The sequence below is a fragment of the Panulirus ornatus genome, chromosome 69, assembly GCF_036320965.1.
Source record: "Panulirus ornatus isolate Po-2019 chromosome 69, ASM3632096v1, whole genome shotgun sequence".
Classification (NCBI taxonomy): domain Eukaryota; kingdom Metazoa; phylum Arthropoda; class Malacostraca; order Decapoda; family Palinuridae; genus Panulirus; species Panulirus ornatus.
This window is the reverse complement of record NC_092292.1, coordinates 11,767,475-11,795,123: the sequence shown is the minus strand read 5'-3', so window position 1 is coordinate 11,795,123 and position 27,649 is coordinate 11,767,475. Positions and strand designations below refer to the sequence as shown.

General features: G+C 39.6%; 1 protein-coding gene across 3 annotated transcripts in view; it reads right to left on the bottom strand.

The window, feature by feature from the left end:
• Positions 1–1,354: 1,354 nt before the first annotated feature.
• Positions 1,355–27,649, bottom strand: part of LOC139747627 (c-Myc-binding protein-like) — a 42,073-nt gene continuing 15,778 nt past the window's right edge. For 2 of the 3 annotated variants that reach the window (XM_071660117.1, XM_071660115.1), the window contains exon 4: positions 6,487–7,972. The gene's annotated coding sequence lies outside the window, so the exon portion shown is untranslated. Of the gene's footprint in view, positions 1,495–6,486; positions 7,973–27,649 lie in introns of those variants that run through there. The other variant, XM_071660116.1, reaches the window with a different exon arrangement.

The window sequence follows — 27,649 nt, the reverse complement described above, 5'->3', positions numbered from 1 at the left end:
ATCCACTCATAGGGACATATATATACATAAATGCCCATAAACACACATATACATACATTAACACACACATACATTTACATATATACACATGTACATATTCATACTTTCTTGCCTTCATCCATTCCTACCACTGCCCTGCCAGACTGAAAATAGAGTCGCTACCCCTGCTTGAGTGAGGTAGCGCCAGGAAAACAGAAAATGAAGGCAACATTCTTTCACACTCAGTCTCTAGCTGTCATGTGTAATGCTTTGAAACCACAGCTCCCTATCCACATCCAGGAACCACAGACATTTCCATGCTTCACCCTAGATGCTTCGCATGCAGTGGTTTAGTCCACTGACAGCATGTTGACCCAAATATACCACACCGTTTTAATTCACTTTGTTCCTTGCATGCCTTTCACCCTCCTGTATGTTCAGGCCCCAATCACTCAAAATCTTTTTAACTCCATCTTTCCACCTCCAATTTAGTCTCCTGCTTCTCCTTGTTCCCTTCACCTCTGACACATATATCCTCTTTGTCAATCTTTCCTCACTCATTCTCTCCATACATCCAAACCATTCCAATATACCCTCTTTTGCTCTCTCAACCACACTCTTTTTATTTCCACACATCTCTCTTACCCTTTCATTACTTACTTGATCAAACCACCTCACACCAAATAACGTCCTCAAACATTTAATTTCCAACACATCCCCACTCCTCCGTACAACCCTATCTATAGCCCATGGCTCGCAACCATATAACACTGTTGGAACTACCATTCCTTCAAACATACCTATTTTTGCTCTTCAAGATAACATTCTCTCCCTCCATATATTCTTCATTGCTCCCAGAACCTTCACCTCCTCCCACACCCTGTGACTCAATTCCACTTCCATGGTTCCATCTGCTGCTAAGCTCACTCCCAGATATCTAAAACACTTCACTTCCTCCAATTTTTCTCCATTCATACTTACATCCCAGTGGTGCTAGCAAAATTAGCATTAGAAAATAAGTGTCAAGCTAAGTCTCAGTAACATTTGAAATAGTGTTATAAATAACTTTATCAGTATTGTGGTCATAAAACATCCAAAGATGAACACAGTCAACTATTTTTATTTCATATTTAAATACAAAAATATTTTTTCAACTGATTTAATAACTTTAGACAACTCTAGCAAACAATGAGGTGGTGACTGTCTGAGGAATGATGATTTCAAATTTATGAAAAAATTAAATGGCCATGTCCTATTACAGAATACACGAAAGTTTCTGATTGACTGATCTTTTCCTTTGTAGCTATTCTTTTTAATTACTCTTGCAATAAATCCATTAATATGCATTCCATCATCTTAAGCAGTCCAGTGTTAGATTACTTAGCATTTGGTACATAACTGTATATCAAGGGTAGTATCACCTAGTTACATTCATATCAAATACACCTCCTCTGCTAAACACACAGTAGTTCTTGCAGAATCTCCTAAGACTTCCCTGTTCTTGTATAACCCCATCTGTAATCATTGGCATCAACTGAACTTTAACAAGTTTATAAAGTATACTTAAACATAAATCAAAAATGCCTAAAAGAAAAAGTGTGTTGATGAAGAACTTACATCTGCACCATAACAGCATGCAATTCTAGGGAACTTTTATCTTAAAATGCAAGCTACTCTCGTAAGTTTTAAACAATATAAATTGGTTGAGCCATGAAAAGCAAAAACCTGGACTTGTGTATCACTCCCCCTATCCTCTACCCAGAACACAGAACAATAGTTATTCAAAGTGAAATCCAATATATTCTTTCCAAGAAGGGAGTGGAATGGCTGGGAAACATCTCTTTTACCGAGCTCACACATTATTACCAGTGAAGTACATAGTTCTCACATCAATTCCATATATTTCACAAGACATGAGAGCCTGGGAACTAGCAAATCACTAATATAATGGGAAGACAGTGCTTAATAACCTTATCATATAAAATACCACTAGCAAAATCTCACCCTCATTAAGATTCTAAATCCAGGAAAATAAGATATTCAAGGACATCAGTCCCAAAACCATTCAGTATTTGAACTCTTACAGTATGTAAACAAACTGAGGAATATAAACCTAAACCTGGAGGCAACCCAAAATATGCATGTCAAGCTGGAAACAAAATCCAGTGAAGAGATTAGGAAATGAATCATAGTACTCTGTAAAATCAAAGCCAACAAACAAAGTGCCTGTACTACACAAAACAGCACCAATTTCTAAACCAGCTTACAGTTCAATGAGTACAGCATTCATCAGAAGACAGCAATAAAACATCACAGTTATAACACAGACCCTACATAATGCAACATTATGCCTTTTCTTTTTTTGCAGATTCATATCAAAATCAAAACTGTTGGTTCAAAAGATATTAAAGAATTCTTCAATCTACTTAATTTTGAGGTAATAATAAACAAACAGAATTACTGACTGTGTGACATGAGGTGTTTAACAAGCAAGCGGAATAACAGCTCCTCTCACATCTCAGCTTTGCAGACCATATGAAATACCTTGAAGTCCTTTAATAAGTTGGAAAGACCTAGTCAACTTCATCAAACAGGATAAAATTTCAGAATGTATATGAATGAGTATGAGGCTGTATGAAATTTATTCATCCCATGTAAATAAAAAAGAGGAAGATATTTGTATTACCGTAATAACAATACAAAGCTAACGCCGCCATGGCAGAGATGCAAGCAAGTAACATATAATTAGCTACATCTTTCTAGTCTGTCCTAACACCTAGCTGCTACATTAGCATGTCTTACTTAGTGCAGGAGAAAATATACTCTGCTTCACTAGAGTTAAAATCTGGACAAATCTAAACAGGATCAAGAAACTGCAAACTGACTGACTGACCACAGTACTCTCATACAAATGACCCTTAAAGGTATGTTGACAATTACATAAGTCTTAGCCCTTTCAACAGAAGGCAAGTGATACAACTGCTCTAATATACAGTCAAGATAGGAAGCAGAAGAATACAGTACAAGAAAGTAGAAGAATACAGTACAAAGATTGTTTACAGCAACATTAATGGGCTCATCCTTTTCTTGCATTCTCATCTCTTCCTCAGACTAACTTATCAGACACTGGAATGTGCCAGTGCTTAAAGAATAATGGTGAGAAGTAAAAATAAGATTACGATCCCATGACTATTTGGAAACCCAACTCTTATCTCACGTCACAATAGCTCATATATGAGTGGAAAAGCAGTAAAAAGATCAAGATATGCTCTTCATAACCAAACATTTACAGAAAAGAGTATAACCTATTTATCTATCTCATCAATTTCCCGAAGGTGGGTCAAAGGAAGATTGTCACGGATTATGAAACCTTTACAACTATCAACTTAAAATATGATACTATGATACTCTCTCCTAAAGAAATGAGAATAAAAGGCATGTATGATTTCAGCTAATTTTGAGCAAAATAAAAAATCCTGAACAGGAATTCTATAATCTTTTAAAAATATACTCCAGTGCATGTTTATGGAGAAAGTGATGAGACCAATTTGATGACTCCCTCACCATGCCATGTTCAGGGATATCTATTTTCTTATAGAGAATCTCTTGCTGCACAAAATACATAACATCTTCTGTTCAATGCCACTAAACTGAGTATAAGACTGTATATATATATATATATATATATATATATGAGTCAAATGACGTTTTGTCTTAGCCCAATATGGACATTCTTATCAATATCAGTTTCATTAAACAAACATGATGATTATGACCACTTCAAGAAAACACTTAAATCACTATAAAGAGACAGATACACATAGGCCTCAATTTAAGCAATTTTTGACACTAAGTAACCCACAATACCCATTCAAGCCACCTAGTTCAAGTTATTCGTAACACCTGGACAATTCATGGTTGACACGATACAAAGAGGTAGTTCAGGACTCCACCCGGATGTAATTACGCAGTGTATGAGAGATCAACTCTGGCGAGGCTATATCACATCACTGGAGAAATAGGTGTAAAAATTTCATCAAAGAATTTCTCATTCCAGAAGGATTCCATCATTTCCCAGCTCCTGATTGGAGAAGTTTTGAAGGTACATGAGTCCTACAAAAGGCATCCTAAGGTTGCATGATCAATTACGCTAAGAAGGAGCAAAAATTGCAAAGCTTGATTAAAAACACAGGACAAGATTTATGAATAATGTGTTGAAAGACACAACACTATTTGGGAGGGCAAAAATGGGTATGTTTGAAGGAACATATGGATGCAAAACATGGGCTATAGATAAGGCTGTGCGGAGGAGGTTGGATATGTCGGAAATTAAATGTTCAAGGACAATTTGTGGTGTGAGGAGGTTTGATTAAGTAAGTATTGAGAGGGAGGAGAGACGTGTGATAACAAAAAGTGTGGTTAAGACAGCGAAAAAGGGTGTGCTGAAATGGTTTGGTCATATGGAGAGAATGATTGGAGAAAGGTTGACAAAGAGTATATATGTCAGAAGTGAAGGGGAAAAGGAGAATGGGGATACCATACTGGAGATGGAAGGATGAAGTGAGAGAGATTTTGAGTGACTGGGGCCTGAACATGTTGGAGGATGAAAGGCATGCATGGGATAGAGCTATATTGGAATGATGTGGTGTCACTGGACTGAAACAAGGAATGTTAGGTGTCTGGAAAGGTCAGTGGAGTCTGGTTGTGAATAGGGAGCTGTGGTTTTGGTGCATTACACATGACAGTTAGAGAATGGATACAAGTAGTTGTGCCTTTCTTTGTCTGTTCTTGGTGCTACTCATTAATGCAGGAAACGGCAGTCAAGTACAGAAAAATTATCCTTTTTGTCCCTAATGAGTTTATAATGACTGCTAACAAAACTTTCAATCAGTCTGGGACTTCTTTATGCCATTGCTAACAAGAGTATAGTACAGTCCAACATCATCCAAATACCCCTTCTTATACAACTTGTAACTTAGTTTCCACTCACAGAAAACAGAACTGAGCTCTGGAAATTAAACAAAAACTCAAAGCTAAAAGAGGACTTCTTCAAAACATCAAATATTTGCTTCTAAAGTGAGAAACATTATAACACATCACTATTAGTTTGCAGTATGAGTTAACTGCATTAAGGAAACCAAACAACTCTGCTGGAAAAACAGTAATTAATGCTGTCTCCAAAAGTAACACACATAACTTGTATGTTATAATCATCCACATGTGAGATGCATAAAAATGCTTATCTATTATCTATTCAAGGAACCTTCAGTTCAGATGATATTTCTTTCAAGGAAATAACAGGGTGTACACCATCAAGAGCTAAAAATCAGCCAAGCGTTTAAAAGATACGTTTCACCCTTTAAGGATAAATCATGGAAATTCAGGTTGGTCTCCAAAGTGTAAGTTTATCAAAAAATTCAAAAAATACTTTAGGAAATATAAAGTACAAAACAAATCTAGTAAATAAACCATATTTGTCATTGTACAGCCATTTAAATTTGGCATGAGCTCCAGGGCCATACCTTTACCCATCACGTTATAAGGGTAAATAGTACTCAAGGATTCTTTCCTTGTTCTAACTGTAGCTTCCTGTGACATAAGGCATCTCTTCATAATAATAAAGCTCGCTTTCCTATATAAATGGTACTGGAATAAGCAACCCTTAAAAATACCTGTACAGCTAGAGTCCTGACACTGTCAACCATAATAAATTAATAATGATATATAGGTAACTAACACTAGGATTTTTTCCCCCGCTAATCACAGTTACTTTCGACATTAAACAAACCTTCACTTCGATAAAGCACAGCTGGTTTACATATGAGTAGGGGAGGCAATCCATTCAAGTAGGCTGGAGTCCCAACACCCAAAAGTGTAAAAGCAGAGGCCCTAGTGGGTTAAAGATTCCTTCACAAGAAAAAGTACAGTAAATCACCTTAATACTCTCAACTACAAAAGAAACATATTTCTTTATATATGGATGATGGAATAATATGCTTATATAAAGGTGAAAATGAAGAAGAAACAAGTCACTTTCTTGACAAACAAGCCAACACTAAAACTGTCTGGAAGTACTCTTTTCCAGCATTTTATAAATTTTCAAAAATTATAAGTAAGTAGTTAAGAGCAGTCTTGAAAATCTCAAAGTATAATCAGAATCTAATATGATGATTAAATCAGAGACTAGCCGAGAATGGAATGCCTTCATGAGAGGTCTCAACATCAATAAATACATAATCACTCAAAAAATCCAGCTCATACAATAACATCCTATTTCAAGAATCTTAGGTTAGGCCATGCAAATTTCAAGTTGAATCTCCTTTCATTATTGTGAATTAACATTTGAATTTACAGTAGTTAGGTTCAAAATACTTGACTCCAAAACCTCTGGAGCAAAAAAACTTTTAAGCACTGTTGCATAAGCAGCTGGTTTGGATAATGGCTCGGACAATAAACCCAATAAATCTTAGGCATGCAACCCTAGCAAGGGGAACAAATCAAATGAACTTTCAGTTTAAGACTTTAATTTTCATACATAAAAAAAAGTCTTACCCTTGCATGACTTGTGGCATTGATACCTGTAACCTGTTTATAACCTATGATGTAATGCATCTCTCTTAATAAAAAAAAAAACATCGAAAAGAAGGCAGATACAAACATGAAACATTTCATTCGACTGTGAGTGTGAAGGTCATATGTTCAATCATTCCATAAACAGTTACATTATAACAATGAAAATCTATCTAAATGCTTATTCTAAAATATTCCTCTAGGTAAGGAAACCAAAAAGGAATGATTCATTGGAAAGGACTAAAACATGAGATCAAAATTATTTCAGTCAAAGACTGTCAAGAAAAAGATTAAAGGTCAAGCCATGAGTAAATGATGGCCTGTACGAGACTACATGCTTCTTTAATCATAGACGGATGGAGTGGAAGACCCACTAAAGAACATAACTGGCTGTGAAGTCTACAAAACTGCATGGCAGCCAGAAATGACATAATTACAGTGAAGTATACAGGCTATTAGGAGACCTGTATCAACCTCAATTCTATTCAATGTGATAAACATGTCCTATGTTATTTTCAAAGGACCAACACTATATTCTGAATCAGGTATGTTGGGCTAGTCATAAGAAGCCAAAGTTCCATGTGCAGCAACAAAATCTGCAACCAATGAAGACACAGTTTTGACATGAGACTTTTCACAATACATCCATTTATATCTATCACATGACTTTGCCTCTCATTACATCTATCACATGACTGCTTCTCATTATATCTATCACTTGATTTTGCCTCTCTGTTGAATAATAAGACTTGGAATAACATTGAAGAATATCACAAAACATTGGCATATGCCAAGGGGTGATTTCCTTGTTTTCTAGGTAAACATTTTCTTATATTGTAATGACGACCCATCATGTTTGCCTCACAATTTGGCATCTTAAGCCTTTTAAGGCCTTGTACAATATGAATCACCAATATTATGAATTCTGGGCAGAGATCAGGTGTGGTGACTTAAGCATAACTGTCAAACATTTTCCACTAGTTCAACCTTCAGACTGGTTAAATCTTAATTGGTAGAGTATATCCCATTCAGAACTTCTCATATAAACTTCTTTTCTTTTTTCCAGCTAATATCCTTGGATTGGGCAGTAAATTATATCTTACCCAATAATTCAGTACTGCATGTAAAACCAATCATAAGCCTTGTATGGAAAAAAAAATCCCAAAAGCATAAGGCTGCCCTTATCCTTGAATGCTAGCTTTGAAAATATTACCTAATACAAACCCAAATACTCAGTCCAAAATCAACTTAAGTCAATATAACACTTTACAATCAAAATAATTACTTAATGAAATAGAAGCACCCAATTTCAATACTGTATTGCAATCAAGGCAGATTTTGTTAATCTAATTCACCTAAAATCTGATGACTGTCCAATTCCATCACACAGCTTAAGGTAAGTCACGTTACAGCAATGGTGAACCTGTAATATAGAAAGATTCTCATTAAATCCTTGCTTTAAGGGAAGCCTGACTGGATATTTACCATATTCAAAACTGATGATCAAGCAGATTATCACTAGCATAATTTGGGCAATAAACCTTTCTAAAGTTTATCCACATCCCGGAGGCTGGATATGACACTATATCTTCCTTGATTGCTGACTGGAAGGACGCTCAAGAATTAGGACCAGCATATGTTTATGGGTTCTTGGAGATGCAACGAGGAAGAAAATGGGAGGAAAACAGAAGGATATGAGGGTCACAAGTCCTAGGGCTAACATAAGTGCTCTAACTATCACACTCCTATTAGGAAAATAGTGTCCACAAAAGCCTTCTCTGCTCCCATAAATTTATACAGGCGAACATGGCTATGGTTTACTGTGGATACAAGCATATGATGCTCTCAGGGTGAAATCATCATCTGGTCACTGAGATTATAATGTTTCTAATGGTGTGAGCACCGTAACATGCCTCAGATCTATCTTGAAGGTAGGATGTTCTTTCTTTATGCCTCATTCTATCCTGAAGGAAGGATGTTCTTTCTTTAATCTTCCAAGCTGCCACTTCATTTTGAGAAATCTGCTTCTGGGCACTGTATTTCAACCTGTCCTTCAAGGTGGTTGCCTCTTACTTCTATAAGTAGGAGAAAACCAGATCAGGTGGCTGCTTTCTGCAACATCTTATCAGTGCCTCACCTTATTCAGAAGATCAAGACCCTGTGGAACCAAAACATGGGCCTAGAAAAATTCACAGACCTTACTAGATCCATGTCCAGACATTGGCATATGGTAATCAAGGACAAAAGAGAAATGACCTGGTAATAATATGTAAGTGTGACATCACCATTAAAAATGTATGGAGAAGCAGACAAGGATTTTTTTGAGAACACTATCTACATTAAGTGAATCCTTAAGTAAATGCTGTTTCTCTTATACATGACTATGCAAATTACAAATATACACTTACGACTGAAAGAAAGATGTGGTAAAAAAAAATGAAACAAGTAAAAGTACCAAACAAGATGACTAATTTCAATTCAAATGACAAGCCTGACAAAGATCCCAGCTCATTAGCAGCTAATACCAATACTGCCCATGACAAATTACCACGCTACAGGCAGATAAATCTAAACAATCATGTTTCTACAGTTTGCTCAATCTTTTGTCGTTCACTTAAAGAAAAAATATTTTGGCCAACAAGGGCGAGATGTAGGTACAGCACAAGAACTTTATGAAAAACATTTTTCTAAAATATACTTTGGAGATGCCAGCACAAATGTATGCTTCCCAGTCACATAAACCCTCAATACTTATGTCCTAAAAACAAGCAAAAAAAAATGGTAGTGTATGCAAGAAAAAAATTCAGTACAGTGCCAATTCTATATAACTAACAAGCAAGCTATGGGTAGAGTCACATGGTGACAAGGTAATCAGTCATAAAAAACAATGACACTACAAATTCATTCTTTTAAATAACTGCATATTTTATCTAAAGAAGCTGTTCAAAAAATCACCAACCTGTCACCCATGTCATCATTCAATTAATGCAAACATTTCCTGTGAAAAAACTGACCCTTTTGACAAATCAAAAGAATCATTAAACCCAAAAGAAGGTTACAGGAGCCTTCAAATTCCATAACTTAAAAGACCAAAATAAAAGTCTACAGTAACCATTTTGCTGAACTATTTATATCTATTTATCTATACTTTGTCGCTGTCTCCCGCATTAGTGAGGCAGCGCAAGGAAACAGACGAAAGAATGGCCCAACCCACCCAAATACAAATGTATATACATACACGTCCATACAAGCACATATACATACCTATACATTTCAACGTATACATACATATACATACAAAGACATATACATATATACATATGTACATAATTCATACTTGCTGCCCTTATTCATTCCTGCTGCCACCTCGTCACACATGAAATGACAACCCCCCCCCCCCCCCACACACACACACACACACACACACACACACACACACACACACACACACACACACATGAGGTAACGCTAGGAAAAGACAACAAAGGCCACATTCGTTCACAATCTCTAGCTGTCATACAGAATGCACTGAAACCACAGCTCCCTTTCCTCATCCAGGCCCCACAAAACTTTCCAGTGTAAAACATATCTTACACTGCATCTGCAGCAATGGACATACATAAATTAGACTGCATATTACTCATCTATACCAGGTTCACAAAGAAACTCGTAATATGGTACAGGTTCAATTACACAAATTAATTTTTTCTTGAAAAAAGCCACACATATCTTGCATATTCTATCATTCCTATTGAAACTGGATACATCAATTGCTTGAAGCACTCACATTTCTCAAAAACACCTAAAACCTGTGTTCAGAGTGTTAAAATGAACACAGCTATCATCAGTGAAACTTAATTCTATATTTTGCACACTGGTGGTATGTTTAGTAAAACTAACATATCCATGGTCAACTCCAGCTTCATACACAAGATTACTTCACTGCCCTGTATATAAAAAACGATCTTACCGGCATCTTCTTTTGAAATATTTCTAGTCCTAAACAATTCACTAATTATAAATAAAGACCTCTTATCCTTGTACCTTCAATTACTTTACCGTGTATCCTCATCAACCAATCATTTGAAGGCATTCTGTAATGCTATACAATCATAAAATCTTCATGCATGCATCTTCCTATGTCTTTCAATAACCACAAATCTTTCTCCTCTTCATTCTCTAGTTATTCTCTTCACAGTAACCATACTATGGAGGGACTGAAGTTTCAGGCAGGTGTATGTCTTTGCAGAAGAGTGTTTAAGCCCAGACTGAGAGTGTGATTGTTTGGTGCTTGTCGGGTCATTAAGACATGCAAGTGTTTTTTCAAAGTCATGTTCGCTGGAAGAGGGGTATCTGTAAGTATAGGCAGCTAAAGTGAAAATCATTGGAAAGCACTGTATTTCTATATGAGGAATAGTGGCTGGTTAAGATGTGGTTTCAGTGAGAGGGGTCACATGCTGTTGTAAAGACATAAGTACTGAGAATGTTGACATGGGATTATACTACAAGTATTCTTATTACACTGTGCAAAGGTTAAGGGTTTGTGATTATAAAACAACCTTGGATGGTTCTCTGTGCTCCATTCTGTATGGTTTGTAGTTTTGTTATGTATAGATTTGTGAGGGTGGATGACCAGACATGTAATATGAACTTTAGGGTGAACTGTCTGCAGAGGATATGTAAGAACTCTTACTTTTCTAAAGATGGTGCTGATACGTGTTCTGAGGGTGTTTTGTTTTTTATGGCCTATATTGTGATGTTTATAATGTTAAGAGTGAATGTTATGTGCATTGTATGTGATATCTATTACAAGCAGAGACAGTTTTGAATCTTCATAATACGAGAAACAAAATAAATGGCACTTGATAGAAAGATTAGTTCAACATCAGAGCTTGAATAAGAAATTTTGATATTGCAGTTTAATATTTTCAGTGATGAGACTTATGCTGTGGCGACCCCCTTGTTTACGGAGGGGTGGTTAGGGACGTAAATATAAGAGCTAAGGAGAGAGGGGCAAGTATGCAGTCTGTTAGGGATGAGAGGGCCCGGGAAGTGAGTCAGCTGTTGTTAGCTGATGATAAAGCTCTTGCTTGCCTTCAACCATTCCTGTCGCTACCCCACCCCACAAGAAACAGCATCACTACCCCCTGCTTCAAGCGTAGCACCAGGAACACAGACAAAAAAAAGGCAACATTCACTCACACTCATTCTCTAGCTGTATATGTAATGCAACAAAACCACAGCTCCATATCCATATCCAAGCCCCACAGACCTTTCCATGTTTTACCCCAGATATTTCATATGTCCTGTTTCAGTCCATTGAAAGCACGTAAACCCTGGTACACCACATCCTTCTAATTCACTCTATTCCTTGCACACCTCTCACCCTCCTGTATGTTCAGGCCCCGATCACTCAAAATCTTTTTCACTCCATCCTTTCACGCCCAATTTGGTCTCCCACTTTTCCTTGTTCCCTCTACCTCCTGACATATATATCCTCTTTGTCAATCTTTCCTCACTCATTCTCTCCATATGTCCAAACCATTTCAACACACTCTCTTCTGCTCTCTTAACCACACTTTTTATTACCACACATCTCTCTTATCCTTTCATTACTTACTTGATCAAACCACCTCACACCACATGTCCTCAAACATTTCATTTCTAACACATCCACCCTCCTCCATACAACCCTAACTAAAGCTCATGCCTCACAACCATATAACAATGCTGGAGCTACTATTCCTTCAAACACACCCATTTTTGCTCTCCGAGATAATGTTCTCTCCTTTCACACAGTCTTCATCACTCCCAGAACCTTTGCCCCCTCCACCACCTTATGACTCACTTCCGCTTCCATAGTTCCATTCACTGCTAAGTCGACTCCCAGATATCTAAAACACTTCACTTCCTCCAATTTTTCTCCATTCAAACGTACACCCCAATTAACTTGTCCCTCACCCCTACTGAACCTTATAACCTTGCTTTTATTCACATTTACTCTCAATTTTCTCCTTTCACATATTTTTTCCAAACACAGTCATCAAATTCTGCAGTTTCTCACATGAATCAGCCACCTGAGCTGTATCCTCAGCAAACAAGTCCTCTCATCCCCAACAGACTGCATACTCGCCCCTTTTTCCAAAACTCTTGCACTTACCTCCCTAACCACCCCATCAATACACAAGTCAAACAACAATGGAGACATCATACATCCCTGCCACAAACTGACATTCAGTGGTAACCAATCACTATCCTCTCTTCCTATTCGTACACATCCTTGGTAAAAACTTTTCACTGCTTCTAGCAACTTACCTCCCACTCCATATACTCTAAAAACCTTCCTGATGAAGATACAAAATGGTCAAGGCTTGTTGCATATGCAGAAAAGCTTCCCTAAACAATTTGGCAAAAAAATGGAAATTGTCTCTTCTAACGAACACCAATGATCCACCATTCAAAAACTTACTCGCATATGATTTGCAAACATAAGTATACGAAATGGGAAGGGTGTGTCTACTTTGAAAACAAACATGATTATATCCCAAAGAGAGGACTGCTGCATTTCTAACAGGAGTCAAAACAGTGATACTAGGGAGAATACTAAGAGGATCAAGGGGTTCAACATCTTAAGTGATGAAAACTTCCAAAACGTATAACACTGATAGAGGAATGGAGGATATGTTGCAGAAAAACAAAAATACAGAACTTGAGTCAGCCTAGAGACGTAAACATAACTAGAATCTGTACAGCACATTCTAATACATATTAGTAAAATGTTAAGTTTAGAACAAATAAGGAAAAAGTGCAGCAAGTATATTCCAAGCAACTGGGCACCTGCCCTTCGCATGACCAGGGTTGGGAACCCAAATTCTTAACGATGAATTCCCATGAAAGGTGCATGTGACCTCAACTATAAAAGACATGCTAGCAACCATCTACAACTAGATATACCAACTTTTATGTCTAAACAAATTGGAAAGAGGGTAAATGATAACTGGAAGGATTTATTTATTCATCTATCATACCTGATCGCCATTTCCCACATCAGCGAGGTGGTGCCAGGAAACAGACAAAGAATGACCCATCCACTCATTATCTATTTATCTATCTATTTATTTTGCTTTGTCTCTGTCTCCCGTGTTAGTGAAGTAGCGCAAGGGAACAGACGAAAGAAGTGGCCCAACCCACCCACATACACATGTATATACACATACATGTACTACATATACATATCAACACATACACATACAGATACATATTCATATATACACATGTACATATTCACACTTACCTGCTTTCAATCCATTCTCGGCACCACCCTGCCCTACAGGAAATAGCATTGCTGCCCCCACTTCAGTGAGATAGTGCCAAGAAAAATGACAAAAATGGCTACATTTGTTCACACTTCACTTCCTCCAGCTTTTCTGCATTCAAACTTACCTCCCAACTGACTTGTCCCTCAACCCTACCGTACCTAATAACCTTGCTCTTATTCACATTTACTCTCAGCTTTCTTCTTTCACACACTTTACCAAACTCAGTCACCAGCTTCTGCAGTTTCTCACCTGAATCAGCCAGCAGCCCTGTATCATCAGCGAACAACAACTGACTCACTTCCCAAGCTCTCTCATCCACAACAGACTGCATACTTGCCCCTCTTTCCAAAACTCTTGCATTTACCTCCCTAACAATCCACTCATATACACACATATATACATAAATGCCTATACACATACATGTACATACATATACATATCAACATATACACATACAGATACATATTCATATATACACATGTACATATTCACACTTACCTGCTTTCAATCCATTCTCGGCACCACCCTGCCCTACAGGAAATAGCATTGCTGCCCCCACTTCAGTGAGGTAGTGCCAAGAAAAATGACAAAAATGGCTACATTTGTTCACATACAGTCTCAAGCTGTCATGTGTAAAGCACCAAAACCACAGCACCCTATCCACATCCAAGCCCCATAGACCTTTCCGTGGTTTACCCCAGACGTTTCACATGCCCTGGTTCAGTCCACTGACAACAAGTCAACCCCAGTATACCACATAGTTCCAATTTACTCTTTTCTTTGCACGCCTCTCACCCTCCTGTATGTTCAGGTTCCGATCACCCAAAATCTTTTTCACTCCAACCTTTCACACCCAGTTTGGTCTCCTGCTTCTCCTTTTTCCCTCCACCTCTGCCACATAAATCCTATTTGTCAACCTTTCCTCACTCATTCTCCCCATATGTACAAACTATTTCAACACACTCTTCTGCTCTCTCAACCACACTCTTTTTACTACCGGACATCTCTCTTATCCTTCCATTACTTACTTGATCAAACCACCTCACACCACACACAGTCCTCAAACGTTTAATTTCCAACACATCCACCCTCCTCCGCACAACTCAATCTATATAGCCCATGCCTTGCAACCATGTAATATTGTTGGAACTAATGTTCCTTCAAACATACCCATTTTTTGCTCTCAGAGATAACATTCTCAACTGGAAGGAATCTTGGCATTTATTTCAAAAATGCAAAACTTTATCATTTCGCTCTGATGGAGTGAGAGATATGATAACAGGATTATCAGACTGCAAATATGGATATGCAAGGAGAGGTATGGGAAATTATAAAAAAAATTTGCAGTTTTGATGATCATTTTCACATGTGTAAGCACTAATGGATGATAATTTGCAAATATATATGCAGTAAGACACAGCATTCATGCAAAATATATTCATAATAACTGTAATAAGATCGTGCATATGTACCATGCAATATAAGGGATGAAAAACTGAAGGATACTTTTAGGGGTGGATTTGAAAGTAGATGAAAAAGTAGATCTAAAGGAGAAACTTACTGTGATGAGTGATATAGATGGATGGGTGAGGAACAGAATAGAAGGGAAGACAGGATTGTATGAGACCACACATGGTGTGAGAGAGCAGTCTGAAATAAATGTGGAAGTGCATAAGGCTGTACAATGTAACCATGACTGACAGTTTAACATTCAAATTAATAAGGCATGATGTACCATGAGAGCACTGTGGGGTGATCGTGATATCCAAATGAACTATAGAAGTGGATGGAAGCTATCACAGATGTTGTACACAAAATGATGCTTTCCTAACAGATGAAACATGAGGTGCTGGTTTGAATAGTAGATCACTTAAACTGTGTGTGAAAGGAGGGAATGGTGAAAATAAAAAGTAGGAGCAAGAGGAAACAAGACAAGAGTTATCATAGTTTAACAAGATATGGACAGCAGAGTTCAACATTAGTCTGGATAAGAAAGAATTACAAGCTGTTCATGATATCATGTGTCTGAGCCTGATAATCATTAAGGACTGTATTGGGAATGATAAAGTTGAGAAGGGGGGAAGAATTGGAGATGCAATAAGAGCCCCAGTGAATAGAAGGATATGTATTATGAGCAACAACTCAGATGATAGAATGCTTGTTCCATTTTTAATATAAAGCAGTTAAAGGTCTTGTTTTTGAAGGTCTAGATAAAAAAAAGGCATTGTATTTGGAAGATCAACATACTGTGGTGGTGATTCAAAATAAAGACGTGGCAAAGAAAGGTGGGAAGAAGAAATCAATAGAAGAAACCATGGATGAAAGCCTTTCAAAATGACAAGCCATATAAGACGTAAGGCACAAAATAAGCTGATAAAGATCTAAATATGGTTGCAGGTACAAAAAGAAAGGTAGACCAAACAGATGCAGATACTGAATTGTTAATAGTAAGAAATATATACTTGGATGGCACAGATAATTTTTGATTGTTATGTCCTGGAGGCAAGTTATGTTTACATAAATTGAGAGTATGAATGAGTGAACTGAAAGACAGTATGCACTTGACTAATCTTGTGCAAATGGAACTGAGTGAAGTCTACCATGATATAGACAAACATATAAAACAAAATGTCATCTAGCAAAATGAAGGACATTAACCCTTTGGCCATGAATTACACCTACAACACAAATCCACAATTTTCCTTCTCACTACAGAATGTGACTACAGTCCACAGACATATGGAAACAATTTGTATGACCTTAGTGGTTTGTTGACCCTTCCTCAACCAGGATATGGAGCCAGGGCCCCATGAGGTGCTGCCCCAACTCAGAGGTTAATTCAAACCATCCACATAAATAACGACTCAATCAACTGACCACTGCCAACAATTTCAGGGAAAATCTATGAATCTTATGACATGTATTTCCCACGCATCACAGAAGGCAAAGAAGGCTGTAAAGCCTCCCCACCTTCTATTCAAATTTCTAAAAGTGGAAACAGAAGGAATCAAGTGGAAAGTGCTCATCCTCCTTGAAGGCTCAGATTGGTGGTGGTGGTGGTGGTGGTGGGGGGCTCTGAATGTGTGTGGACGTAAAAAGATGAGAAGAAAGGAGAGATAGGTACTACGTTTGTAGAAAGAACCCTAGACATTCTGGCTCTGAGTGAAACGAAGCTCTAGGGTAAAGGGAAAGAGTGGTTTGGAAAAGTCTTGGGAGTAAAGTCAGGGGTTGGTGAAAGGGCAAGAGCTAAGATAGGAGTAGCTCTACTGAAGCAGGAGTTATGGGAGTCTGTGACAGAGTGTAAGAAAGTAAATTCTAGATTGATGCGGATAAAACTAAAAGTGGATGGAGAACAACGTATGATTATTGGTGCTTATGCACGTGGTCATGAGAAGAAAGATCATGAAAAGCAAGTATTTCGGGAGAAGCAGTGCGAGTGTGTCAGCAGCTTTGGTGCAAGGGACCAGGTACCAGTGATGGGGGATCTAAATGCAAAGGTGATTAACGCAGCAGCTGAGGGTATGATTGGTGTACATGGGGTATTCAATACCGTAAATGGAAATGGTGAAGAGCTTGTGGATTTGTGTGCCAAAAAAGGACTGGTGATTGTGAATACCTGGTTTAAAAAGACAGAAAAATAAGTACACATATGTGAGTAAAAGAGATTGTCAAAGAGCATTATTAGATTACGAGTTAATTGATAGGAGTGTAAAACAGACTTCTGAATGTTAATGTGCTGAGAGGGGCAGCTGGTGGGAAGTCTGATCACTATCTTGTGGAAAAGAAGATAAAGATTTGTAGAGATTTTCAAAAAAGAAGAGAAAATGTTGGGGAGAAGAAAGTGGTGAGAGTAGGTGAGCTTGGAAAGGACACTTGTGTGAGGAAGTACTAGGAGAGACCGAGAGTAGAATGGCAAAAGATGAGAGCAAATGACATGAGGGGAGTGAGTGAGGAATGGGATGTATCTAGGGAATCAGTGATGCCAGGTGCAAAAGATGCATGTGGCATGAGAGAGGTGGGAGGTGGGCAGATTAGAAAGGGTTGTGAGTGGTGGGATGACGTTGTTAGTGAGAGAGAAAACAGAGGTGTTTCGATGATACTTACAAGGAAGGAGTGCAAATGACTGGGAGATGTATAAAAGAAAGCAGCAGGTCAAGAAGAAGCTGCAAGGGTTTAAAGACAAGGCAAGTGAGTGTTGAAGTGAGAGAGTATCATTAAACTTTAGGAAGAATAACAAGATGTTTTGAAAGGAGGTAAATAATGTACATAAGACAAGAGAACAAATTGGAACATAGGTGAAGGGGGCAAGAAGGAAATAATGACAGATAGTGAAGAGAAGGAGATGGAGTGAGTATTTTGAAGGTTTCTTGAATGAGCTCCATGATAGAAGGGCAGATGTAGGGTGTTTTGGTCAGGATGGTGTGCGAAGTGAGAGAGAGTCAGGGAGAATGGTTTGGATAAGAGAGAAGAGAAGTGAAAGCTTTTAGATGAAATCCAGCAAATCAGTGGGTTTGGACGGTATTGCAGTTGAATTTATTAAGAAAGGGTGTGACTGTGTTGTTAGTTGGTTGGTAAGGATATTCAATGTATGTGTGGATGATGGTGAAGTGCCTGAGGATTGGCGGAATGCATGCAGTGTCACTGTACAACGGCAAAGGGGATAAAGGTGAGTGTTCAAACTACACAGGAATAAGCTTGTCAAGTATTCCTAGGAAATTGCACATGAAGATACTGATTGAGAGGGTGAAGGCATGTAGAGAGCATCAGATTGGGAAAAAGCAGTGTGAATTTAGAAGTGGTAAAGGATGTGTGGATCAGGTGTTTGCTTTAAGAATGTGTGTGAAAAATACTTAGAAAAACATATGGATTTGTATGTAGGATTTATGGATCTGGAGAAGGGATATGATAGGGTTGATAGAGATACTTTGAGGAAGGTCTTAAGAGTATATGGTGTGGGAGATAAGCTGCTAGAAGCAGTGAGAATTTTCATCAAGGATGTAAGGCATGTGTACAAGTAGAAAGGGAGGAGAGTGACTGGTTCCCAGTGAAGGCCTGTCTGCGGGAGAGGTGTATGATGTCCACATGATTGTTTAATTTATGGATGGGGTGGTTTTGGAGATAAATGCAAGAGTTTTGAGGAAAGAGAGAGAGAGAGGGGGGGGGGGGGGGAGAGAGAGTAAGTATGCAGTCTGTTGGGGATAAGAGGGCCTGGGAAGCAAGTCAGTTGCTGTTCGCCAATGATACAGCACTGGTGGCTGATTCAAAAGAGTAAACTGCAGAGTTGGTGACTGAGTTTGGAAGAGTGTAAGAAAGGAAAAAGTTGAGAGTAAATGTGATGCACTGTACATGCCTTCACCCTTTTGGATGTTAATGTGCTGAGACGTGCAACTGGAGGGATGTCTGATCATTATCTTGTAGAGGCAAAGGTGAAGATTTGTAGAGGTTTTCAGAAAAGAAGAGAGAATGTTGGGGTAAAGAGAGTGGTGAGAGTAAGTGAGCTTGGGAAGGAGACGTGTGTGAAGAAGTACCAGGAGAGACTGAGTACAGAATGGAAAAAGGTGAGAACAAAGGACGTAAGGGGAGTGGGGAAGGAATGGGATGTATTCAGGGAAGCAGTGATGGCTTGTGCAAAAGATGCTTGTGGCATGAGAAGCGTGGGAGGTGGGCAGTTTAGAAAGGGTAGTGAGTGGTGGGATGAAGAAGTAAGATTATTGGTGAAAGAGAAGAGAGAGGCATTTGGACAATTTTTACTGGGAAATAATGCAAATGACTGGGAGATGTATAATAGAAAGAGGCAAAAGGTCAAAAGAAAGGTGCAAGAGGCAAAAAAGAGGGCAAATGAGAGTTGGGGTGAGAATCATTAAATTCTAGGGAGAATAAAAAGATGTTTTTGTTCGCTGATGATACAGCACTGGTAACTGATTCATGTGAGAAACTGCAGAAGCTGGTGACTGAGTTTGGTAAAGTGTGTGAAAGAAGAAAGTTAAATAAGAGCAAGGTTATTAGGTACAGTAGGGTTGAGGGTCAAGTCAATTGGGAGGTAAGTTTGAAAGGAGAAAAACTGGAGGAAGTAAAGTGTTTTAGATATCTGGGAGTGGATCTGGCAGCAGATGGAACCATGGAAGCAGAAGTGAATCATAGGGTGGGGGAGGGGGTGAAAATTCTGGGAGCCTTGAAGAACGTTTGGAAGTCAAGAACATTACCTCGGAAAGCAAAAATGGGCATGTTTGAAGGAATAGTGGTCCCAACGATGCTGTATGGCTGCGAGGTGTGGGCTATGGGTAGAGTTGTGTGCAGGAGGGTGGATGTGCTGGAAATGAGATGTTTGAGGACAATATGTGGTGTGAGGTGGTTTGATCGAGTAAGTAATATGAGGGTAAGAGAGATGTGTGGTAATAAAAAGAGTGTGGTTGAGAGAGCAGAAGAGGGTGTTTTGAAATGGTTAGGTCACATGGAGAGAACAAGTGAGGAAAGATTGACCAAGAGGATATATGTGTCAGAGGTGGAGGGAACGAGGAGAAGTGGGAGACCAAACTGGAGGTGGAAAGATGGAGTGAAAAAGATTTTGAGTGATCGGGGCCTGAACATGCAAGAGGGTGAAAGGCGTGCAAGGAATAGAGTGAATTGGAACGATGTGGTATACCAGGGTTGGCATACTGTCAATGGATTGAACCAGGGCATATGAAGCGTCTGGGGTTAACCATGGAAAGTTGTGTGGGGCCTGGATGTGAAAAGGGATCTGTGGTTTCGGTGCATTATTACATGACAGCTAGAGACTGAGTGTGAACGAATGGGGCCTTTGTTGTCTTTTCCTAGCGCTACCTCACACACATGAGGGGGGAGGGGGTTGTTATTCCATGTGTGGCAAGGTGGCGATGGGAATAAAAAAAAGGCAGACAGTATGACTTATGTACATGTGTATATATGTATATGTCTGTGTATGTATATATATATGTGTACATTGAGATGTATAAGTATGTATATTTGCGTGTGTGGACATGTATGTATATACATGTGTATGTGGGTGGGTTGGGCCATTCTTTTGTCTGTTTCCATGTGCTACCTCGCTAATGCAGGAGACAGCGACAAAGCAAAATAATAATAATAATAAAAGAAAAGATGTTTTGGAAGGAGGTAAATAAAGTGCATAAGACAAGGGAACAAATGGGAACTTCAGTGAAGGGGCTAATGGGGAGGTGATAACAAGTAGTGATGATGTGAGAAGGAGATGGAGTGAGTATTTTGAAGGTTTGTTAAATGTGTTTGATGATAGAGTGGCAGATATAGGGTGTTTTGGTCGAGGTGGTGTGCAAAGTCAGAGGGTTAGGGAGAATGATTTGGTAAACAGAGAAGAGGTAGTAAAAGCTTTGCGGAAGATGAAAGCTGGCAAGACAGTGGGTTTGGATGGTACCGCAGCGGAATTTATTAAAAAAGGGGGTGACTGTATTGTTGGCTGGTTGGTGAGGTTATTCAATGTATGCATGACTCATGGTGAGGTGTCTGAGGATTTGGCGGAATGCTTGCATAGTGCCATTGTACAAAGGCAAAGGGGATAAAAGCGAGTGCTCAAATTATACAGGTATAAGTTTGTTGAGTATTCCTGGGAAATTATATGGGAGGGTATTGACTGGTTGATTGAGATACACTTATGTATATCTCTCGTTTTAAACCAGCTATTCCCAATCACCAGTCCTTTTTCAGCACATAAATCTACAAGCTCTTCACCATTTCCATTTACAACACTGACCACCCCATCTACGTCAATTATTCCCTCAACTGCCACATTACTCACCTTTGCATTCAAATCACCCATCACTATAACCCGGTCTTGTGCATCAAAGCTACTAACACAATCACTCAGCTGCTCCCAAATCACTTGCCTCTCGTGATCTTTCTTCTCATGCCCAGGTGCATATGCACCAATAATCACCCATCTCTCTCCATCCACTTTCAGTTTTACCCATATCAATCTAGAGTTTACTTTCTTACACTCTATCACATACTCCCACCACTCCTGTTTCAGGAGTAGCGCTACTCCTTGCCTTGCTCTCGTCCTCTCACTAACCCCTGACTTTACTCCCAAGACATTCCCAAACCACTCTTCCCCTTTACCCTTGAGCTTCGTTTCACTCAGAGCCAAAACATCCAGGTTCCTTTCCTCAAACATACTACCTATCTCTCCTTTTTTCTCATCTTGGTTACATCCACACACATTTAGATACACCAATCTGAGCCTTTGAGGAGGATGAGCACTCCCTGCGTGACTCCTTCTTCTGTTTCCCCTTTTAGAAAGTTAACATACAAGGAGGGGAGGGTTTCTAGCCCCCCCATCCCCTTTAGTTGCCTTCTATGACACGTGAGGAATGCGTAGGAAGTATCTTTTTACCCTATCCCCAGGGATATACATTTATTCTTTTTTTTTTTTTGCCGGTCTCCCACGTTTGCGAGGTAGCGCAAGGATACAGACGAAAGAAATGGCCCAACCCACCCCCATACACATGCCTTGATTCAATCCACTGACAGCACGTCAACCCCGGTATACCACATCGCTCCAATTCACTCTATTCTTTGCCCTCCTTTCACCCTCCTGCATGTTCAGGCCCCAATCACACAAAATCTTTTTCACTCCATCTTTCCACCTCCAATTTGGTCTCCCTCTTCTCCTCGTTCCCTCCATCTCCGACACATATATCCTCTTGGTCAATCTTTCCTCACTCATTCTCTCCATGTGACCAAACCATTTCAAAACACCCTCTTCTGCTCTCTCAACCACGCTCTTTTTATTTCCACACATCTCTCTTACCCTTACGTTACTTACTCGATCAAACCACCTCACACCACACATTGTCCTCAAACATCTCATTTCCAGCACATCCAACCTCCTGCACACAACTCTATCCATAGTCCACGCCTCGCAACCATACAACATTGTTGGAACCACTATTCCTTCAAACATACCCATTTTTGCTTTCCGAGATAATGTTCTCGACTTCCACACATTCTTCAAGGCTCCAAGAATTTTCGCCCCCTCCCCCACCCTATGATCCACTTCCGCTTCCATGGTTCCATCCGCTACCAGATCCACTCTCAGATATCTAAAACACTTCACTTCCTCCAGTTTTTCTCCATTCAAACTCACCTCCCAATTGAATTGACCCTCAACCCTACTGTACCTAATAACCTTGCTCTTATTCACATTTACTCTTAACTTTCTTCTTTCACACACTTTACCAAAGTCAGTCACCAGCTTCTGCAGTTTCTCACATGAATCAGCCACCAGCGCTGTATCATCAGCGAACAACAACTGACTCACTTCCCAAGCTCTCTCATCCCCAACAGACTTCATACTTGCCCCTCTTTCCAAAACTCTTGCATTCACCTCCCTAACAACCCCATCCATAAAGAAATTAAACAACCATGGAGACATCACACACCCCTGCCGCAAACCTACATTCACTGAGAACCAATCACTTTCCTCTCTTCCTACACGTACACATGCTTACATCCTCGATAAAAACTTTTCACTGCTTCTAACAACTTGCCTCCCACACCATATATTCTTAATACCTTCCACAGAGCATCTCTATCAACTCTATCATATGCCTTCTCCAGATCCATAAATGCTACATACAAATCCATTTGCTTTTCTAAGTATTTCTCACATATATTATTCAAAGCAAACACCTGATCCACACATCCTCTACCACTTCTGAAACCACACTGCTCTTCCCCAATCTGATGCTCTGTACATGCCTTCACCCTCTCAATCAATACCCTCCCATATAATTTGCCAGGAATACTCAACAAACTTATACCTCTGTAATTTGAGCACTCACTCTTATCCCCTTTGCCTTTGTACAATGGCACTATGCACGCATTCCGCCAATCCTCAGGCACCTCACCATGAGTCATACATACATTAAATAACCTTACCAACCAGTCAACAATACAATCACCCCCTTTTTTAATAAATTCCACTGCAATACCATCCAAACCTGCTGCCTTGCCGGCTTTCATCTTCCGCAAAGCTTTTACTACCTCTTCTCTGTTTACCAACTCATTTTCCCTAACCCTCGCACTTTGCACACCACCTCAACCAAAACACACTATATCTGCCACTCTATCATCAAACACATTCAACAAACCTTCAAAATACTCACTCCATCTCCTTCTCACATCACCACTACTTGTTATCACCTCCCCATTTGCCCCTTCACTGAAGTTCCCATTTGCTCCCTTGTCTTATGCACTTTATTTACCTCCTTCCAGAACATCTTTTTATTCTCCCTAAAATTTAATGATACTCTCTCACCCCAACTCTCATTTGCCCTTTTTTTCACCTCTTGCACCTTTCTCTTGACCTCCTGTCTCTTTCTTTTATACGTCTCCCACTCAATAATAATAATAATAATAATTTTTTTTTCTTTTCTTTTATACTTTGTCGCTGTCTCCCGCGTTTGCGAGGTAGCGCAAGGAAACAGACGAAAGAAATGGCCCCCCCCCCATACACATGTACATACACACGTCCATACACGCAAATATACATACCTACACAGCTTTCCATGGTTTACCCCAGACGCTTCACATGCCTTGATTCAATCCACTGACAGCACGTCAACCCCTGTATACCACATCGCTCCAATTCACTCTATTCCTTGCCCTCCTTTCACCCTCCTGCATGTTCAGGCCCCGATCACACAAAATCTTTTCCACTCCATCTTTCCACCTCCAATTTGGTCTCCCTCTTCTCCTCGTTCCCTCCATCTCCGACACATATATCCTCTTGGTCAATCTTTCCTCACTCATTCTCTCCATGTGCCCAAACCATTTCAAAACACCCTCTTCTGCTCTCTCAACCACGCTCTTTTTATTTCCACACATCTCTCTTACCCTTACGTTACTTACTCGATCAAACCACCTCACACCACACATTGTCCTCAAACATCTCATTTCCAGCACATCCACCCTCCTGCGCACAACTCTATCCATAGCCCATGCCTCGCAACCATACAACATTGTTGGAACCACTATTCCTTCAAATATACCCATTTTTGCTTTCCGAGATAATGTTCTCGACTTCCACACATTTTTCAAGGCTCCCAAAATTTTCGCCCCCTCCCCCACCCTATGATCCACTTCCGCTTCCATGGTTCCATCCGCTGACAGATCCACTCCCAGATATCTAAAACACTTCACTTCCTCCAGTTTTTCTCCATTCAAACTCACCTCCCAATTGACTTGACCCTCAACCCTACTGTACCTAATAACCTTGCTCTTATTCACATTTACTCTTAACTTTCTTCTTCCACACACTTTACCAAACTCAGTCACCAGCTTCTGCAGTTTCTCACATGAATCAGCCACCAGCGCTGTATCATCAGCGAACAACAACTGACTCACTTCCCAAGCTCTCTCATCCCCAACAGACTTCATACTTGCCCCTCTTTCCAGGACTCTTGCATTTACCTCCCTAACAACCCCATCCATAAACAAATTAAACAACCATGGAGACATCACACACCCCTGCCGCAAACCTACATTCACTGAGAACCAATCACTTTCCTCTCTTCCTACACGTACACATGCCTTACATCCTCGATAAAAACTTTTCACTGCTTCTAACAACTTGCCTCCCACACCATATATTCTTAATACCTTCCACAGAGCATCTCTATCAACTCTATCATATGCCTTCTCCAGATCCATAAATGCTACATACAAATCCATTTGCTTTTCTAAGTATTTCTCACATACATTCTTCAAAGCAAACACCTGATCCACACATCCTCTACCACTTCTGAAACCGCACTGCTCTTCCCCAATCTGATGCTCTGTACATGCCTTCACCCTCTCAATCAATACCCTCCCATATAATTTACCAGGAATACTCAACAAACTTATACCTCTGTAATTTGAGCACTCACTCTTATCCCCTTTGCCTTTGTACAATGGCACTATGCACGCATTCCGCCAATCCTCAGGCACCTCACCATGAGTCATACAAACATTAAATAACCTTACCAACCAGTCAACAATACAGTCACCACCTTTTTTAATAGATTCCACTGCAATACCATCCAAACCTGCTGCCTTGCCGGCTTTCATCTTCCGCAAAGCTTTTACTACCTCTTCTCTGTTTACCAACTCATTTTCCCTAACCCTCTCACTTTGCACACCACCTCGACCAAAACACCCTATATCTACCACTCTGTCATCAGACACATTCAACAAACCTTCAAAATACTCATTCCATCTCCTTCTCACATCACCACTACTTGTTATCACCTCCCCATTTACGCCCTTCATAATAATAATAATAATAATAATAATAATAATAATAATAATAATGGACGATTTTTGCAGGGTAAAATGCAATTGAGTGGGAGATGTATAAAAGAGAGAGACAGGAGGTCAAGAGAAAGGTGCAAGAGGTGAAAAAGAGGGCAAATGAGAGTTGGGGTGAGAGAGTATCATTAAATTTTAGGAAGAATAAAAAGATGTTCTGGAAAGAGGTAAATAAAGTGCGTAAGACAAGGGAGCAAATGGGAACGTCAGTGAAGGGCGCTAATGAGGAGGTGCTAATAAGTAGTGGTGATGTGAGAAGGAGATGGAGTGAGTATTTTGAAGGTTTGTTGAATGTGTTTGATGATAGAGTGGCAGATATAGGGTGTTTTGGTCGAGGTGGTGTGCAAAGTGAGAGGGTTAGGGAAAATGAGTTGGTAAACAGAGAAGAGGTAGTAAAAGCTTTGCGGAAGATGAAAGCCGGCAAGGCAGCAGGTTTGGATGGTATTGCAGTGGAATCTATTAAAAAAGGTGGTGACTGTATTGTTGACTGGTTGGTAAGGTTATTTAATGTTTGTATGACTCATGGTGAGGTGCCTGAGGATTGGCGGAATGCGTGCATAGTGCCATTGTACAAAGGCAAAGGGGATAAGAGTGAGTGCTCAAATTACAGAGGTATAAGTTTGTTGAGTATTCCTGGTAGATTATATGGGAGGGTATTGATTGAGAGGGTGAAGGCATGTACAGAGCATCAGATTGGGGAAGAGCAGTGTGGTTTCAGAAGTGGTAGAGGGTGTGTGGATCAGGTGTTTGCTTTGAAGAATGTATGCGAGAAATACTTAGAAAAGCAAATGGATTTGTATGTAGCATTTATGGATCTGGAAAAGGCTTATGATAGAGTTGATAGAGATGCTCTGTGGAAGGTATTAAGAATATATGGTGTGGGAGGCAAGTTGTTAGAAGCAGTGAAAAGTTTTTATCGAGGATGTAAGGCATGTGTACGTGTAGGAAGAGAGGAAAGTGATTGGTTCTCAGTGAATGTAGGCTTGCGGCAGGGGTAAGTGATGTCTCCATGGTTGTCTAATTTGTTTATGGATGGGGTTGTTAGGGAGGTGAATGCAAGAGTTTTAGAAAGAGGGGCAAGTATGAAGTCTGTTGTGGATGAGAGAGCTTGGGAAGTGAGTCAGTTGTTGTTCACTGATGATACAGGCCTGGTGGCTGATTCATGTGAGAAACTGCAGAAGCTGGTGACTGAGTTTGGTAAAGTGTGTGAAAGAAGAAAGTTAAATAAGAGCAAGGTTATTAGGTACAGTAGGGTTGAGGGTCAAGTCAATTGGGAGGTAAGTTTGAAAGGAGAAAAACTGGAGGAAGTAAAGTGTTTTAGATATCTGGGAGTGGATCTGGCAGCAGATGGAACCATGGAAGCGGAAGTGAATCATAGGGTGGGGGAGGGGGTGAAAATTCTGGGAGCCTTGAAGAACGTTTGGAAGTCAAGAACA